General features: G+C 46.2%; 1 long non-coding RNA gene across 1 annotated transcript; it reads left to right on the forward strand.

Annotated features, from left to right (window-relative positions):
• Positions 1-12,856: 12,856 nt before the first annotated feature.
• LOC147268879 (uncharacterized) lies at positions 12,857-14,244 on the forward strand. Its single transcript, XR_015119201.1, has 3 exons — positions 12,857-12,954; positions 13,203-13,420; positions 14,007-14,244. It is a non-coding gene; the product is annotated as an uncharacterized LOC147268879 (long non-coding RNA).
• Positions 14,245-18,363: the final 4,119 nt, after the last annotated feature.

Consider the following 18,363-nt stretch of genomic DNA (forward strand, 5'->3'; position numbering starts at 1 on the left):
AGAGATGAGAAAAAGGTGCTGGGACAAGATAAAACCATCCAGAGGAAGCTCGTGCAATTACAACACAGAGAATTACAAGGAAAAAATAAAGCAAAAACACAAGCCCCTGCAGCAAGAGGGTCCAAAGAGACCTGCAGCAGCTGGTTGAGGCACCACAACCAACAGCTCCAACCATGCAGCCAGCATCACTGCCAATACTACCAGCACTGCAGGCACCACCGGCTGTTAACGTGTACTCACAGCCGCACAATGTTTGACATGAATATAGAGGTCCATGTTGGCCAGGAAGAGGTGGTTGCACAAAGGCCCGCGGGCATGTGAGTCATTTAGCCAACAGATGTATGGACATGAGCAAAGTCTCGATCTCAAAATGTGCGTCCAACGCGGACTTCCGATGATGTGGACCGAGTAGCAGCGTTCGCTGTGAGCTCCCGCATTTTCGATGCAAAATATCCTGACTTTTATGTTTGACTAGTCCAGATAGGCATAAAATACGGTTAGTAGTGTATGGGATGTCCTTGGAGCACTTTTGGGGCAAAGCAGTCGGAGAAATGGCCACTAAAACTGGGAGGAAGACTCACGAAAAAAAGAGCATAGCGGCTAGCAAGGTTGACAATGCACAAGATGGCGCCGCGGATACAGGAGAGACTGAACTAAATCCAGCGATGGCCAAGGCCATGGCGACATTAACAGGAAATATCTCAGACATGATGGATGTCAAGTTTAACTCATTCTTGGAGAAAATTGGTGAAATATCAAAAGAATTACAGGACGCGGCCAGGCGCATTGACGAAGCGGAGCAGCGTATATCAGCGGTGGAAGACACAAATGTCGAGACGGAGACGCGTGTGTCATACCTGGAGAAAGCTATCGCATCCCTGCAGGAGCGTCTCGATGACCAGGAAGACCGGAGCAGATGCAAAAACATCAGAATAGTTGGCCTGCCAGAATCATTAGAGGGGACATCGGCGATTCATTTCATGGCGTCATGGATTCCCGAGATCCTGGCATTAAACACCAAGGCGGGGAAAATCAAGCTGGAGAGGGCGCACCGGGTGGCGGGCTCCGGGAGGAGGGGAGCCGACTCTCATAAGCCTTATCCCCGCGTTATGATCGTGAGGTTTCACAACTACGCCGATCGGGTTTGGGTGATAGAGGCGGCCAGACGGATGGGAAATATTCGTTTTGAGGACAGCCGGATTTTCTTCTTCCAGGACTTCTCCAACGGCACTCAGAGAAAACGCCGGGTTTTCGATGAGGCCAGGAGGAAGCTCCAATCGATCGGTATACAGAAGTACGGCTTAAGCTATCCTGCAACCCTGAGGATCACCGCCAACAAAACTACGAAATCCTTTGACAAGCCCGAGGAAGCCATGGCTTTTATAAACACTCTGAGACGGGACAATGTATCTGATGAATAAGTGTGAGTACAGTATTCATGGTGTGCTAAAAATGTAAAGCCGAATTTTCTTTTTTTCCATGCTCGAATTTTGTATTTATTTATTTTTTTCTCTCTCTCTTTTTCCCCCTCTTTGTTTTGAGTGGTAAAGTGTAGTGGTTCTATGTTAAAATTTAAGTTTTACAGAAAAGCCTAATGTGAAGGAAACCATCCTACCAAAAGAGCACGGACAACAGCTAATATATGTGAAGAACTAGGTTATTTGGACTTGTGGCGAACACTAAACCCTAACAGCAAGGAATTCACATTCTTCTCTGGGGTTCACAAAAGTAGCTCTAGAATAGACTATCCGTTTGCTCCAAAAACAATGTTACATTCTGTTCTTTCTTGTACTATTGGCAGTATCACAATATCTGACCATGCTCCTGTGTACCTAAAATTCTCACATGGAGAGACCCAAGAGCGCTCAAAAAGATGGCGTTTCAATACACATCTGCTAAATGATCCAAAATGTATTTCTTATTTCCAAAATGAGTTTCAGTTGTTCTACAGCAGTAATGACACACCAGGGATATCTCCCTCCATCTTGTGGGAGACATGTAAGGCATACTCACGTGGCTTGATAATATCTTATGAAAAAAATACAAGATGAAAATGTTTAGAACAGCAACGGAAGCTAGAACTACAGCTATCTGAATGTGAGAGGGCATATAATCAAAACCCCACTGAATCCAATCTTAAAGCAACTCTGGCCACTAGGGCAGCACTTAATTCATTACTCACGAAAAAGGCAGAGCAAAGTATAAGATTTGCAAAGCAAAAATTATATGAATTTGGAAACAAGCCAAGCAAGTATTTGGCTAATCTGGTGAAGACAAGAGCTGACTCCCAAAATATTTCCTCTGTTTAAGATGCCTCTGGTGAACTTAAGATGGATAGCAAAGGTATTAACAAGGCTTTTGCGGAATTTTATAAGAGATTGTATACTAGTGAGCAGCCAGCAGGGGTCGCAGGACTAATGGAGGGTTTTTTCTCTAATTTAACACTTCCTAAACCCAATGATAGACAAAAAACAGAATTGAACAAACCTATAACATCAGAAGAAATAATAGAGGCTGTCCGCACTGTACAAACAGGTACCGGCCCTGATGGCTTTGGTTCAGAATTTTACAAACAATTTAAGTCATTGATGATCAAGCCTCTTCTGAACATGTTCAATCACTCTCTTGAGATGGGATCTCTTCCCAAAACACTCACAGAGGCAAGCATTAGTCTGATTCTTAAAAAAGATAAACCAGGGGATGAATGTTCATCATTCCGGCCCATCAGTTTGTTAAACTCAGATTTCAAGCTCTTATCTAAAACGCTAGCTTTAAGGCTGGAGAAGATCCTTCCAGATATTATTAATAATGACCAAACAGGGTTTATTGCTGGAAGGAATTCATGTAACAATGTAAGAAGGTTACTCAACATCATTCAGCTCTGTCAGCAAAATAACCTCAAAGGCATGGTGGTTTCACTGGATGCGGAAAAAGCGTTTGACCGTATAGAATGGAATTATTTGTTTTTCACACTCCATAAATTTGGCTTAGGTAAAAACTTTATTGACTGGATTAAATTGTTGTACTGTAATCCCCTCGGAGCTGTTATCACAAATGGTAAATGCTCTCCATATTTTGCACTGGGAAGGGGTACACGACAGGGGTGTCCCCTATCACCCTTGTGATTTGCGATTGCAATTGAGCCTTTGGCTGAAGCTACAAGGAACCACCCTAACATTCATGGTATATCAATTAATCAAAGGAAACATGTAATATCGCTATATGCGGATGATGTCTTGTTGTTTATTACACAACCTGAAATGTCTATCCCCTTAGTCCTTGAGGTCATTAATAAATTCAGTGAGTTTTCTGGGTACAAAATAAATTTTAATAAGTCAGAGGCAATGCCACTGGGTCAAACGCATCACACTCTTCCCCCTGGTTTATCACCTTTCCGATGGGCAACACAAGGCTTTGTTTATCCAGGTATATTTGTCACTCCCGTGCTTCAAAAAATGTACAAAACCAATTTCCAACCTCTTCTTAAACGCATCCATGATGACTTGGATAGATGGGCCTCGCTACCACTCTCAATGTTGGGAAGAACCTCCTCGATAAAAATGAACATTTTGCCGAGACTGCTTTACCAATTTCAGATGATTCCCATCCTACTAAACAATAACACTATCAAACTTATAAATAACTGGTTTAGGACATATATCTGGAACCATAAGAGACCACGACTTAAGTTAGCAAGGTTGCAGTTGCCATCAGATAAAGGAGGCATGGCAGTCCCCAACATCAAATTATACCAGTTAGCTTCTCAATTTCGGTATTTGGTAGACTGGGTACGAAATGACCCAAACTCTGTCTGGTTAGATATTGAAACATACAATTTGGGAAAACCAATAACACCAGCTAGTCTCCCTTTTATTTGGAACCGAAAAGACTCGGAGATTGTGGAGGGCAATTTTATTGTCAAATCTACACTAAAGGTTTGAGATATGATTAAAAAATGGGAGAAGAGAAAAGGTGTTTTATCACCAATTAGCCCAATACAGAAAAATTCAGATTTTCTCCCAGGAATGATGGACAATGTTTTTTCTTCATGGGAGAAGGCAGGTATTAGAACTTTAAAGGACTTATTTGAAGGAGGTAGAATGATGTCTTTTGATCAACGAAGACTAAAATATAAACTACCCCAAACACACTTTTTTAGGTTCCTACAAGTGAGAAGTTTTATTCAGAATCAAACTGAGTGCAGATTCAATTTGGAACTGTCACCCACTGAACATCTACTTGATAAAATACACAACAATAAGTTTATAGTGAGGCGTTGCTATGAGGCCCTCTCTAAGTCCTGTAAAGTGGATCATGACATCCTACAAACGTGGGCTCAGGACCTTGGGGTGGTGATGGATGAGGATACACGGACAAGTATATGGGAGAATGCTAACAACATATCCATATGGAACAGAACAAAAGAATTACAATTCCGGTTGTTACATCGTCTTCAAATATCGCCTCAACTCAGAAATAAAATGGACCCAAAGAAATCAGCTCTGTGTATGAAGTGTCGTACAGAGGTGGGGAGTTTTCTACATACTGTGTGGACCTGTGTACATGTTCAGGATTTCTGGGGGAAGGTTGTTTCATGGTTGAACTTGGTATTTGATGGAGAATTGGATTTGGATCCGCTATGCCTTCTGTTAGGAAGACCACATCTGAGAGTCAAGATATCTGCAGGAAAAAATTGTTGAATGTGTTGACCTATGCTGCACGTAAAACCATATTATTAAAATGGATCTCAAACAAATCACCCACAGTTTCAGAATGGCGTAAGGTCATTTTTGATCTTTTACCGATGGAATATTTAACATATTGGTCTCGTGGCAAAATCGATCTTTTTTACGAGGTATGGACTCCATTTTTCCAATATGTTGGGCCGAGGATATCCAATATATTTTGGAATGTACTTCCCAGACCAAAGAAAGATGGTTGAAGGCTGTGAGAAGACTTTGATATCTGTATCTATGTCTATTGTATTTTCTAGTTTATTAACAGTATCCCACTAGGTTTGTGAACTAAGACTGCGTGTGCTGGTTTGAGGGGTGGGGTGGGGGGGGGGGTGTAAAGTATAAAAGTTGTGTAAATGTAATTAAGACACAATGCATATGTAAAATCTGTCTACATTTGAGTTGTGTGGTTTATGCACAATTTATAATAAAGACATGTTTCTAAAAAAAAAAAAATGTGCGTCCAGTCAGAGAGAGCCAAGGTTTATCAGCTGGGTGACATCAGCAAGAAAACTTGAGAGTTTCTCTGAGACGTGGAATGAATCGATCAAAGGACTCCAGCTTTAGATGACCACACAAGTTGTTGTTGTCAGAGAATCAGGAGCCACCATGAATGTCCGAGACCCGATGACATTTGCTGGCAAATGAGAATTTTGGAGTAACAGATTTGGGTCCCATGATGAAAACTGCAACAAAAATAGAATCAAAAGAGACAGATAACCCATTAATTTTTCACATTGGGACTCAACAATGATTAAATCTTTTGTGGAGTGACAGTGGTAGCAAAACCAAGGCAAGGCAAGGCAGTTTTCTTTGTAGCCTGTTTTCCCCACCAGTTTGTCTCCAGGCTTCATGGCATCATAACAACATCCTCTGCCCTCAGAGCCTCACATCGACTGAGGAGAAACTCCATAGAAAACCTTTAACAGGGAAAAATGGGAGAAACCTCAGGGTGAGGAGGGGAGGAGGATCCCTCACCAGGAGGGACAGACGTGCAGGAGATGTTGGTACAGACAAGAAAACAGTTTATAACACAGAATGGAGGAAACATGGAAATGTTAATAACAGTTGAAGAAGGAAGCTTCTGGAAGGGGAGAGCAAGCCAGCTTGATGGGGGACTGGATGGTAGACTGGTTCATGGAAGGGGAGGCAGGGAGAGCAAGCCAGCTTGATGGGGGACTGGATGGTAGACTGGTTCATGGAAGGGGAGGCAGGGAGAGCAAGCCAGCTTGATGGGGGACTGGATGGTAGACTGGTTCATGGGAGGGGAGGCAGGGAGAGCAAGCCAGCTTGATGGGGGACTGGATGGTAGACTGGTTCATGGAAGGGGAGGCAGGGAGAGCAAGCCAGCTTGATGGGGGACTGGATGGTAGACTGGTTCATGGGAGGGGAGGCAGGGAGAGCCAGCCAGCTTGATGGGGGACTGGATGGTAGACTGGTTCATGGAAGGGGAGGCAGGGAGAGCAAGCCAGCTTGATGGGGGACTGGATGGTAGACGGGTTCATGGGAGGGGAGGCAGGGAGAGCAAGCCAGCTTGATGGGGGACTGGATGGTAGACTGGTTCATGGAAGGGGAGGCAGGGAGAGCAAGCCAGCTTGATGGGGGACTGGATGGTAGACTGGTTCATGGGAGGGGAGGCAGGGAGAGCAAGCCAGCTTGATGGGGGACTGGATGGTAGACTGGTTCATGGAAGGGGAGGCAGGGAGAGCAAGCCAGCTTGATGGGGGACTGGATGGTAGACTGGTTCATGGGAGGGGAGGCAGGGAGAGCCAGCCAGCTTGATGGGGGACTGGATGGTAGACTGGTTCATGGAAGGGGAGGCAGGGAGAGCAAGCCAGCTTGATGGGGGACTGGATGGTAGACTGGTTCATGGGAGGGGAGGCAGGGAGAGCAAGCCAGCTTGATGGGGGACTGGATGGTAGACTGGTTCATGGAAGGGGAGGCAGGGAGAGCAAGCCAGCTTGATGGGGGACTGGATGGTAGACTGGTTCATGGGAGGGGAGGCAGGGAGAGCCAGCCAGCTTGAAGGGGGCCTGGATGGTAGACTGGTTCATGGAAGGGGAGGCAGGGAGAGCAAGCCAGCTTGATGGGGGACTGGATGGTAGACGGGTTCATGGGAGGGGAGGCAGGGAGAGCAAGCCAGCTTGATGGGGGACTGGATGGTAGACTGGTTCATGGGAGGGGAGGCAGGTAGAGCAAGCCAGCTTGATGGGGGACTGGATGGCAGACTGGTTCATGGGAGGGGAGGCAGGGAGAGCAAGCCAGCTTGATGGGGGACTGGATGGTAGACTGGTTCATGGGAGGGGAGGCAGGGAGAGCAAGCCAGCTTGATGGGGGACTGGATGGTAGACTGGTTCATGGAGGGGAGGCAGGGAGAGGAAGCCAGCTTGATGGGGGACTGGATGGTAGACTGGTTCATGGAAGGGGAGGCAGGGAGAGCAAGCCAGCTTGATGGGGTACTGGATGGTAGACTGGTTCATGGGAGGGGAGGCAGGGAGAGCAAGCCAGCTTGATGGGGGACTGGATGGTAGACTGGTTCATGGAAGGGGAGGCAGGGAGAGCAAGCCAGCTTGATGGGGGACTGGATGGTAGACTGGTTCATGGGAGGGGAGGCAGGGAGAGCAAGCCAGCTTGATGGGGGACTGGATGGTAGACTGGTTCATGGAAGGGGAGGCAGGGAGAGCAAGCCAGCTTGATGGGGGACTGGATGGTAGACTGGTTTATGGGAGGGGAGGCAGGGAAAGCAAGCCAGCTTGATGGGTGACTGGATGGTAGACTGGTTCATGGAAGGGGAGGCAGGGAGAGCAAGCCAGTTTGATGGGGGACTGGATGGTAGACTGGTTCATGGAAGGGGAGGCAGGGAGAGCAAGCCAGTGTGATGGGGGACTAGATGGTAGACTGGTTCATGGAAGGGGAGTGCGGGCCGGTGTAACAGTAGGGGATAAAAAGGGGGTGGGGGGGCGATGCAGGCGGCAGTTGGTGCAGAGAGATGGAGCTCCGAACCAGAAGAGTCTCTTAACTTTCACATAGATGTGAATTTCCCCGTCATGGGACTGCTAAAGGAATATCTAAACAAACACTGAGGTGCGGGAACCAGGCTGAACATGAGTGGGTTGTTTTGGAGCAGGAAATGTTAAAACACGTACCGCATGAAGTGTGGCAACACTGACGTTGGAATGGTGAAGTCTGAAAACCCTGTGAAAAAAAGGATTAAAGCTTAATGTGAAAATTGCTAAACACCCACTGAAGCCATAGGCAGAAGAAGGGCAAACAAAACAGCTTCTGGTCTGTTGCAAGCAGGGGTGACACACAGTTTGTGGAACAGACCGATATTCCCAGGGATGAAAGCAGACAAGTCAGGTCAGGTTTATTTGTGTGGCATCAAACCCCAACCAAAGTTCTGTCCTGACTCTGTCCAAGTAGAGCAGGTCCAGCACCTCCCTCCTTCAATGAACCTCCACCCAACAATTCTCCATCAGCAGCACATCCTGCACCAGCAGCCACCAGAACCTTCCTTTACCAGCAGGAAGGTGGAGCAGATCCAGGATCAGTGGGGACGGAGAGAGAGCAGGGGAGCAGGACAGAGACAAAGACAGAGAATGGAGGAGGACAGAGAGACAGAAGGAGAGAGAGGGACAGAGATAAAGAGGGAGAGAAAGGAGCAGAGACTGATGGACAGACTGGGATGAGGGGAGATGAAGAGGAGTTAGTAACATGTCTGAGGACAGGAGGAGGAGGGAGAAGCCCAGTGCATCATGGGAGATCCCAGCAGTCTGAGCCTATAGCAGCAGGTCTAAAGGCCAGCCTAAGCAGTCCTGACTATAAGCCTGATCAACAAGGAGGTCTTCAGTCTGCTCTTAAACCTAGAGAGGGGGTCTGGGTCCTGGACTGAAACTGGGAGATGGTTCCACAGGAGGGGAGCCTGATAGCTGAAGGCTCTGGCTCCATTCTACTGTTAGAACTCTAGGAACCAGCAGGAACCCTGCATCCTGGGAGTGAAGGGTTCTAGCTGGATCATAGGGGACTAGGAGCTCTGTCAGGGATGAAGGAGCCTGATAGCTGAAGGCTCTGGCTCCATTCTACTGTTAGAACTCTAGGAACCAGCAGGAACCCTGCATCCTGGGAGTGAAGGGTTCTAGCTGGATCATAGGGGACTAGGAGCTCTGTCAGGGATGAAGGAGCCTGACTGTTGAGGACTTTGATGGTGGAAGAAGAATTTTAAATTCTGTTCTGAATCTGACAGGGAGCCATGCAGAGTCGTTATGGGTTGTTCAGGAGGACCACCTCCACACCCTTCAAAGAATCCTGCAACACTTGCAGGAGAACAGACCACGAGAGAACTTGTGAAAGAGAACTCCTAGGTTCCTTGGGTTCCCAGGTTGCTGGGGGCCAGGGTGGTGCCATCCAGGGTACCTGTCTCATCAGATCAGGTGGTCCTCAGGTGTTTGGGCCCAGCACAAGAACTTCAGTTTATCAGAGTTTAATAAAGGAAATGATGGTCCTCCATGTTTCCTGTCCTTCAGACAGGCCTCCAGTTCAGTCAGCTGGTTTGTTCCATGTGGATCATTGATGAGTTCAGCTGAGTGTCGTCTGCATAGCAGTGAACATTAATGGAGTGTTTCCTGATCATGTGACCTAGAGGAAGCAGGTCCAGGGTGAAGAGGACTGGTCCAAGCACAGACCCTTGTGGAACACCAGAACTGACTGTAGTGGTCTCAGAGGAGCCACCATGAACTAGTACCAACTGAGATGACCTAGTAAATATGACCTGAACCAGTTCAGTGTGGTTCCTTTAATACCAGTGACAGGTTCCAGTCTCTGTAGAAGGATATGGTGGTCAATGGCATCAAAGCTGCACTGAGACCTAATCAGACCAGCACAGAGACCAGTCCCTCATCTGGTACCAGTAGGAGGTCACTGGTCAAGATGTTTCTGTGCTAAGATGAACCCAGAATCCTGACTGATAACGAGATAAATGGATAAATTGGGGCTGAACCACAAGTTGGTTCACCTGGTCTGCTGGCTACTCACCTGTCGGATCGGCCCATCGCCGGCTTTAATGAATCTCATCCATCACTCCTGTTGCCTCCTGACCTCAAAACTGAGTTTTCTCCCTGCCCACTGAAAACTGAGAAGGAAATTAAAGATTCATGGGTGAGGCCATAAGAAGAATCAGGAAAATCCTTCTCGTCCAGTGTGGCATTGTCAAAAAGGAGATGACATTTTATTTTAGTTTGTATTTTTGTTGATGTTTTGAATGAAAAGGGCGTTTTGTTTTTGAATATTAGAGTATAATCACATGTGGCCTGACCGACCTTTGACTCATGGAGAAAATAAAATTTGTGTTGGAGGAGCCCTGCTGGTGTGAATTCAGGGGGACATGCATGTATGGTCATATTAGGAAAACACATACATCCAGCTGAGTGAAACCTGGTACGAGCTCTCTCTCACACACACACACACACACACTTACACACTATGATGACATCAGGGACACTGTGTGTTGAAATGGGACTGCATGTGCAGCTAGGAAATGTTTCTGAGGTGGGTGGGTTGGAATTTGTTGCCACGTGTCCAGCCAAAAAATTGAAGGAAATCACCTCAGGAAAACACTTACACACACTCACACACACACACACATGCACGCACGCACACCTACACACACACGCACGCACGCACACCTACACACACACACACACACACACACATGCGCGCTCAGCCAATTCTGGGAAATCAGGTGACAAGGCACACACACACACATTGACTGCAAAAGGTATTGTTTGGGTAGAGGAACCCTCAGAGTTTAGTTTAGTTTATGAGCTAATTTGACAGGGGCCATGAACAAGAAAGTTCTAGGACCAGAGTTAGCAAGAGAGCTAATTTACATCTGTGGTCCCTGGGCAGGGAGCAATAAAACAAACACATTAAAAACATGGACAATGCAGGCATGACTGTTTCCACTACATCCATCTATCTATCTATCTATCTATCTATCTATCTATCTATCCATCTATCTATCTATCTATCTATCTATCTATCTATCTATCCATCTATCTATCTATCTATCATCTATCTATCTATCTATCATCTATCTATCTATCTATCTATCTATCATCTATCTATCTATCTATCATCTATCTATCTATCTATCTATCTATCTATCTATCTATCTATCTATCTATCTATCATCTATCTATCTATCTATCTATCTATCTATCTATCTATCTATCTATCATCTATCTATCATCTATCTATCATCTATCTATCTATCTATCTATCTATCATCTATCTATCTATCTATCATCTATCTATCTATCTATCTATCTATCTATCTATCTATCTATCTATCTATCATCTATCTATCATCTATCTATCTATCTATCTATCTATCATCTATCTATCTATCTATCATCTATCTATCTATCTATCTATCTATCATCTATCTATCTATCTATCTATCTATCTATCATCTATCTATCATCTATCTATCTATCATCTATCTATCTATCTATCTATCTATCTATCATCTATCTATCTATCTATCTATCTATCATCTATCTATCTATCTATCTATCTATCTATCATCTATCTATCATCTATCTATCTATCATCTATCTATCTATCTATCTATCTATCTATCTATCTATCATCTATCTATCTATCTATCATCTATCTATCTATCTATCCATCTATCTATCTATCTATCATCTATCTATCTATCTATCTATCATCTATCTATCTATCATCTATCTATCATCTATCTATCTATCATCTATCTATCTATCTATCTATCATCTATCTATCATCTATCTATCTATCATCTATCTATCTATCTATCTATCTATCTATCTATCTATCTATCTATCCATCTATCTATCTATCTATCTATCTATCTATCTATCTATCTATCTATCATCTATCTATCATCTATGTATCTATCTATCTATCTATCTATCTCTTGCTCCACTGCCCAGGGCTCTGGCAGGCACCATCCCAATCCCAGCGGCTGCTACACCTTCTTCCGAGGGTCCTGGTCCCCTGACTCTCCGTGGTCTCTGCGGCCCCCTGGCCCCCTGGCCCCCCCCCCCCCGACACTGTATTGTGGTTTTGCCCACAAGTGTGGTGAGTGAGTGTTTTTTTTAGTTTCACTGGTGTTTTCTTGCCCTTTCCCGCCTCCTGGCCACCCTCCACCCAGCTTCCTGTTTTATTTTGTAGTCATGTCCTGTCTTCCTGTCCTCCCTCCTGTGATCACCTCATGTGTCTCACCTGGGTGATTGCATCACCTGTGTCTTGTTTCCCCTCTTGTATTTAACCTGTGTGTTTTCCTCTGTAAGGTGGTTGGGTCATTGTAGTTGTTGTCGCTGTCATTGTCGCTGTTGTCATTTGCTGTTGTTGTCGTCGTCGCTTGTTGTCCCCTCATTGTCGAGTCAAGCCACTTCCTCTCGCCACGTCTCAAGCCTTCGCCCTCATTCCCCATCTCCAGTCGTCAGGTCTCAAGTCTCCCCGTCTCTCAATAAACCTCTTTTGTGCACCACTCATCCTACTGTCTGTAATTGGGTCTCCATCATTCCCTCACCATCCTCAACCCCCAAATCCTGACTCTATCTATCTATGACTCATCAATTGTCCAATTGTCTTCCAACATGGGCAGTCATCAGTTATTTACAGACATTCACCCACTGACATCCTCGTGTGTGTGTGTGTGTGTGTGTGTGTGTGTGTGTGTGTATGTATGCAGCCCTCGTGGAACCACGTGAGAACTCTGGAGATTTTTGAGGTTCTTCATCATCATCCAGTCAAACAGCAGCGGAGGACCTGATGTCAAGTTTACCCCCCCCCCCCACTGACTCTCTCTGTCTCTCTCATCCGCTCCCCCCCCCCACCCGGTTCAGGCAGATGGCCGCCGTCCCTCCACTGATCCTGGATCTGCTCAAGGCTCCTGCCTGTTGAAGGACTGCTGGTGTTGCCGCCGTCTCAGATGTGCTGGTCCAAAAGAACAGCTGGTCTCAGTGAATAGAGGAAGTGAGGTGCTGGACCTGCTCGACTTGACCTGCTCTACTGGACCTGCTCCACAAGTGAAGACTGGTGAGAGAACTTTGGCTGGGATTTGGCGCCGTTCAAATAAAGCTGACTTGACTGAACTCGACTCCTCCTTCAGCCAATAAAAGGACTCCTGACGACCTCACGTTTGGAGACTGAATCGTCTGGAGGTGTGAGGGTGAGTCTGACCAGTTTCCTGTGATGGATCCTCTCATTAGAGATTTCCTTTTTGCAGTGACCACACCATTAAATTACAAAATTCCTTTGGTAGGAAATGTGATATTATCTTTTTACAGTGAATACATGAAAACATTTCAGTATAATAGCACCAGACTAAAACACACAACAGTACAATCGTAAGGCACTGAGTCGAGCGTTGATGGCCTGATGGGGAGAACCCGTTGTTTATCTGCTCTCATCTGTCAGGAACTGGTTGTTGTTTCCAGGAAACGCTGGGCCCGCCTGGCAGAAACAGCTGCCGCTATCGCACAGATCCGACTCTCATGTTGTCTTTAACACGCTCGTCCTGGAAATCATTAACGAGGCTGCATACAGAGACGCAGAGCCAGCTGCAACTGGACGCAGCGGCGCCTGATACCAGGTGGAAGGCTGTCTGATCCCAGGTCAGCTGCTGGTCGCTGCAGGTACGCACGCAAAGTCTGACGTTAACATTTCATCTCTCAGGGGTCGAACCTTTGGAGACAACAAGGACTCTGAAGTCACGCACACGTGTCCCCTTAAACCTGACGTCCATCTTCCCTCTCTGTGTCTTTATTCATCATGTGACTGACACCCCCACTGTCATGTGCTGTGATGTTTCCATGACAACAGCGTGTAGGACGCTTGTGCTGGTTTTAGTTCATCAATTTAAAAAAATGATTTTCACTCTATTATTATTATTAGTAGTAGTTGTAGTAGTAGTAGTAGTAGTTGTAGTAGTAGTAGTAGTAGTAGTTGTAGTAGTAGTAGTAGTTGTAGTAGTAGTAGTAGTCGGAAAAGTGCTCAGCGGTTTTTTTGCTCATAGAATTTTTTAAGCCAGACTCAATTTAAGATTTCTTCATCAAAAACGAAGTGATACCATCAGTGGGAGTTTGTCCAGTCTATGAAACAGAACTTCACCACACTGTTGAAACAAGAACAACAAGAACAACACAATGTGTTCTGTAAGAAACACCACAACCCACTGTTCTGCCCTAAATCCACCATGTTTGTGACCTTTGAACACTCCAGGTTTTGAGAAAGAGGAAGAAAGATGCATCCTTCCTCTGACCAGCGCCCAGGATGAGCCGGGGGTCTCCCCCGTTTCTCTGATTGGAATCAACTGTGTGTGAAAATGATTGACAGCTGGCAGATCCTGTGCTCAGCAGCACCACAGCCATGCCGAGCATTGAGTAGGAGAGCGAAAACTGTTGACCTCTTAGTTTTGATCCTCATCATCTGAGCCATGAAGACAAAGTTGGCACATTTTGCTGACACGCCCTCTAGTGGCCACATTAGTTGTGACAACATAAAGATGGTTCTACCAACTGCATGTCGTGATTGGTGAAGACATCATGCATTCACATTGTTTTCCCTTTTTTATGGTTGAATATTTCAATCAACTTTTAATCATCTCTACCAAATATTCAGTCATTATGCTCAGGATTTGAACTTTTCAAATCCTCATTTTTTTTAAATGAAATTATAAAAATGAGAGAAAACACAGCATTTGCCAGAATGAAGTCATAAACATGAATTTATTTCATATCAGAAGTGAAGGGCACCTAAAAGGGGGCATCAGGTGCCTCAGTGTTGTCCCTCGCATGACTGACATCTTTTTGTTGTTTGTCAGGTTCTTTTGTTCTTAGAAGCATCACACCTTTTCACTCAAGTGTGAAATGCAGATTTTCTGAAGAATTCAAAACAAAGAAAAGCTCAGTTTATTTGCATGTTCTCCCTGTTCCTCCTGGGTTCTCTCTGGTACTCCAAGTCTATGCAGTCTTTTCCAGGACTCACCAGGAAACTCCACAGGTGTAGTGGGATGTGCTGAGGCCTCTTTTGCTCCAGCTGACATGTTTCACAGTCTCTGCACCATTGCTCCACGTCTGAGTCGAGATTTGGCCGCCATACATATTTGCAAGCAGGGGCTGTTGTTTTCACTAACCCTTGGTGCCCTGAGTGAATTTCCATGAACACTCCCTACTCTGTAGAAAGGTCATTTCTCTTTGTGTCAGACACTTTCAAATGTTCCTCAGCTTGGTTTGGCCGGCCTTCCGTGACATCCTTGTGGACGCCGGCTAACTCACTGTCAATGCGCATCACCCAGGCGACTTGTGTCATGTTGAGTGGCGCCTCCTGTTGATGCTCCGCAAGCATTGAGTAGTTGATGCCGCAGTTGTTCGGGTGTCACTGGTCTCTGGTCAACAGGTCCTTACACTTCACAAATGCAGACTCTTCTGCCTCAGTCCATTTCCAAGGTACATTTCCTCTCAGCAGTCGGTACAGCGGGGCCAACACTGTGCTTTGTTGTGGCACAAATCTCCCATAATACTTAAAAAGTCCCAAAAAGGCCTGAAGCTCTTGAACATTGTTAGGAGCAGGAGCCTCCAGCAGGTGGCCCAGGTATCCAGTTCAGTTCTGCCAAACTCCCACTTTGGGCGCTTCACTCGTGGTCCGTTCTCCTGCAACCTGTCATTGATGTTGTGTTCCAGGTTTTCGTTGTGTTAGTATTATGTTTTTTTGATCCAGTGTTTCTCTTCAGTGTTTTTTCTTGCGGTTCTGAGGCTGGTAGGAGGCGGGGCCAGGTGACACTGATCTCACACCTGATTGCATTTGGCTCGTTTGGCCAGCCTATATCTGTCGGCACTGCCAGTGTTTCAGTGCCGCATGATTCCTTCTCCTGACCACACGTATCTTCCTGTGCTTTCGGCTCCAGTCCTCCTACCAGTGCCTACCACTCGCTGTGTGCTTGCCGGTAGTAGTTTTTGCTTTGGTTCTTTGTTTAGTCTTGTTATCCCTCAGAGGTATTTTTGGTTTTGTCATTTCCCTCACCTTTTTGTGAGGTGCTTTATGTTAACCCTTTTTCCAGGCTAAGTCCTCCGCTCTTATTTTGATACTTGTCCCTCGTGACTACTTTGTTTTGTACTTTCTAAATAAACTTTGTTACTCCTGTCTCAACCTACTGGGTCCAGGCCTTTGTCTCCAGAGCAGAAGGTAACACTTGAGACCCCATCCCAACTAAGCTGCTCAAAGACTCTCTCCCCTTGTTAGCCCCTCCCTCTTAGATATGATCAATGTGGCGCTGGTATCTGGTTCCGTCCCTCAGTCCTTTTAAAGTAGCAGGAATTAAACCCTCCTCAAAAACAAGCCTGGATCCAGAAGTTCTACCAACTACAGACCAACATCACATCTTCCTTTTCTCTCCAAGGTTCTGGAGAAAGCAGCTGCTAAACAGCTCTGTGACTTCTCCACAGCAACAGCTGATTGGAGGATTCAGTCAGGTTCCAGGTTCATCCTAGCACAGAAACAGAACTAGTCAAAGTTACCAGTGACCTCCTACTGGTACCAGATGAGGGACTGGTCTCTGTGCTGGTCTGATTAGATCTCAGTGCAGCTTTGATACCATTGACCACCATATCCTTTTACAGAGACTGGAACCTGTCACTGGTATTAAAGGAACCACACTAAACTGGTTCAGGTCATATTTACTAGGTCATCTCAGTTGGTACTAGTTAATGGTGGCTCCTCTGAGACCACTACAGTCAGTTCTGGTGTTCCACAAGGGTCTGTGCTTGGACCAGTCCTCTTCACCCTGTACCTGCTTCCTCTAGGTCACATGATCAGGAAACACTCCATTAATGTTCACTGCTATGCAGACGACACTCAGCTGAACTCATCAATGATCCACATGGAACAAACCAGCTGACTGAACTGGAGGCCTGTCTGAAGGACAGGAAACATAGAGGACCATCATTTCCTTTATTAAACTCTGATAAACTGAAGTTCTTGTGCTGGGCCCAAACACCTGAGGACCACCTGATCTGATGAGACAGGTACCCTGGATGGCACCACCCTGGCCCCCAGCAACCTGGGAACCCAAGGAACCTAGGAGTTCTCTTTCACGAGTTATCTCGTGGTCTGTTCTCCTGCAAGTGTTGCAGGATTCTTTGAAGGGTGTGGAGGTGGTCCTCCTGAACAACCCATAACGACTCTGCATGGCTCCCTGTCAGATTCAGAACAGAATTTAAAATTCTTCTTCTACCATCAAAGTCCTCAACAGTCAGGCTCCTTCATCCCTGACAGAGCTCCTAGTCCCCTATGATCCAGCTAGAACCCTTCACTCCCAGGACGCAGGGTTCCTGCTGGTTCCTAGAGTTCTAACAGTAGAATGGAGCCAGAGCCTTCAGCTATCAGGCTCCCCTCCTGTGGAACCGTCTCCCAGTTTCAGTCCAGGACCCAGACCCCCTCTCTAGGTTTAAGAGCAGACTTAAGACCTCCTTGTTGATCGGGCTTATAGTCAGGACTGCTTAGGCTGGCCCTTAGACCTGCTGCTCTAGGCTCAGACTGCTGGGATCTCCCATGATGCACTGGGCTTCTCTCTCCTCCTCCTGTCCTCAGACATGTTCCTAACTCCTCTTCTTCTCCCCTCATCCCAGATCCTGGTGCTGCTGGAGGAGGCTCCAGACCTGAAGAGGCTCCAGCTGCCACCTGTAGCTCCACCTGCTCACGTCCCCGTCTGTCCATCAGTCTCTCCTCCTTTCTCTCTCTCTTTATCTCTGTCCCTCTCTTTCCTTCTGTCTCTCTGTCTTCCTCCATTCTCTGTCTTTGTCTCTGTCCATCAGTCTCTCTTCCTTTCTCTCTCTCTTTATCTCTGTCCCTCTCTTTCCTTCTGTCTCTCTGTCCTCCTCCATTCTCTGTCTTTGTCTCTGTCCTGCTCCCCTGCTCTCTCTCCGTCCCCACTGATCCTGGATCTGCTCCACCTTCCTGCTGGTAAAGGAAGGTTCTGGTGGCTGCTGTTGCAGGATGTGCTGCTGATGGAGAATTGTTGGGTGGAGGTTCATTGAAGGAGGGAGGTGCTGGACCTGCTCTACTTGGACAGAGTCAGGACAGAACTTTGGTTGGGGTTTGGTGACACACTAATAGAACTGACCTGACTTGATCTATGGCGTTAGCTTTGAAAAACTGTTCCAGCCGTTCAATATGCACCAACCACGGATCGTTTTTCTGGCTTCAACTCATCAGTTCCTGCCAGCAGGGCCCTTGTATTCACTTCTACCAACACGTGTCTCTCTCTTCCCCTGTGAAGAAAACTGCCAGTGTGACATATTGAAGACGTAGACGACGACATGCTGTTTGGTTTGCTTCAGGCGCTTCATCCTGCCACCTGCACGCTGCAGCCTGAACGTGACCGTCCACAGAGATGTAGATAACTTAGATCAGGGTTCCCCAATGGGTGGCCCGCGGGCCGCAAGGACGCAGACTGGCCCACACCTAATTGTGAGCAAAAAGGATTTTTTGGGGGGAAAAAAAATTGGAAAAAAAACCCCATAAGATTCCCTGCTTCAAATTCACATAAACATCTTACAAATTGTAAGAAATAACATTATCA

Source organism: Aulostomus chinensis, chromosome 2 (assembly GCF_037954235.1).
Source record: "Aulostomus chinensis isolate RoL2024-O1b breed Wild chromosome 2, RoL_Achi_v1.0, whole genome shotgun sequence".
Classification (NCBI taxonomy): domain Eukaryota; kingdom Metazoa; phylum Chordata; class Actinopteri; order Syngnathiformes; family Aulostomidae; genus Aulostomus; species Aulostomus chinensis.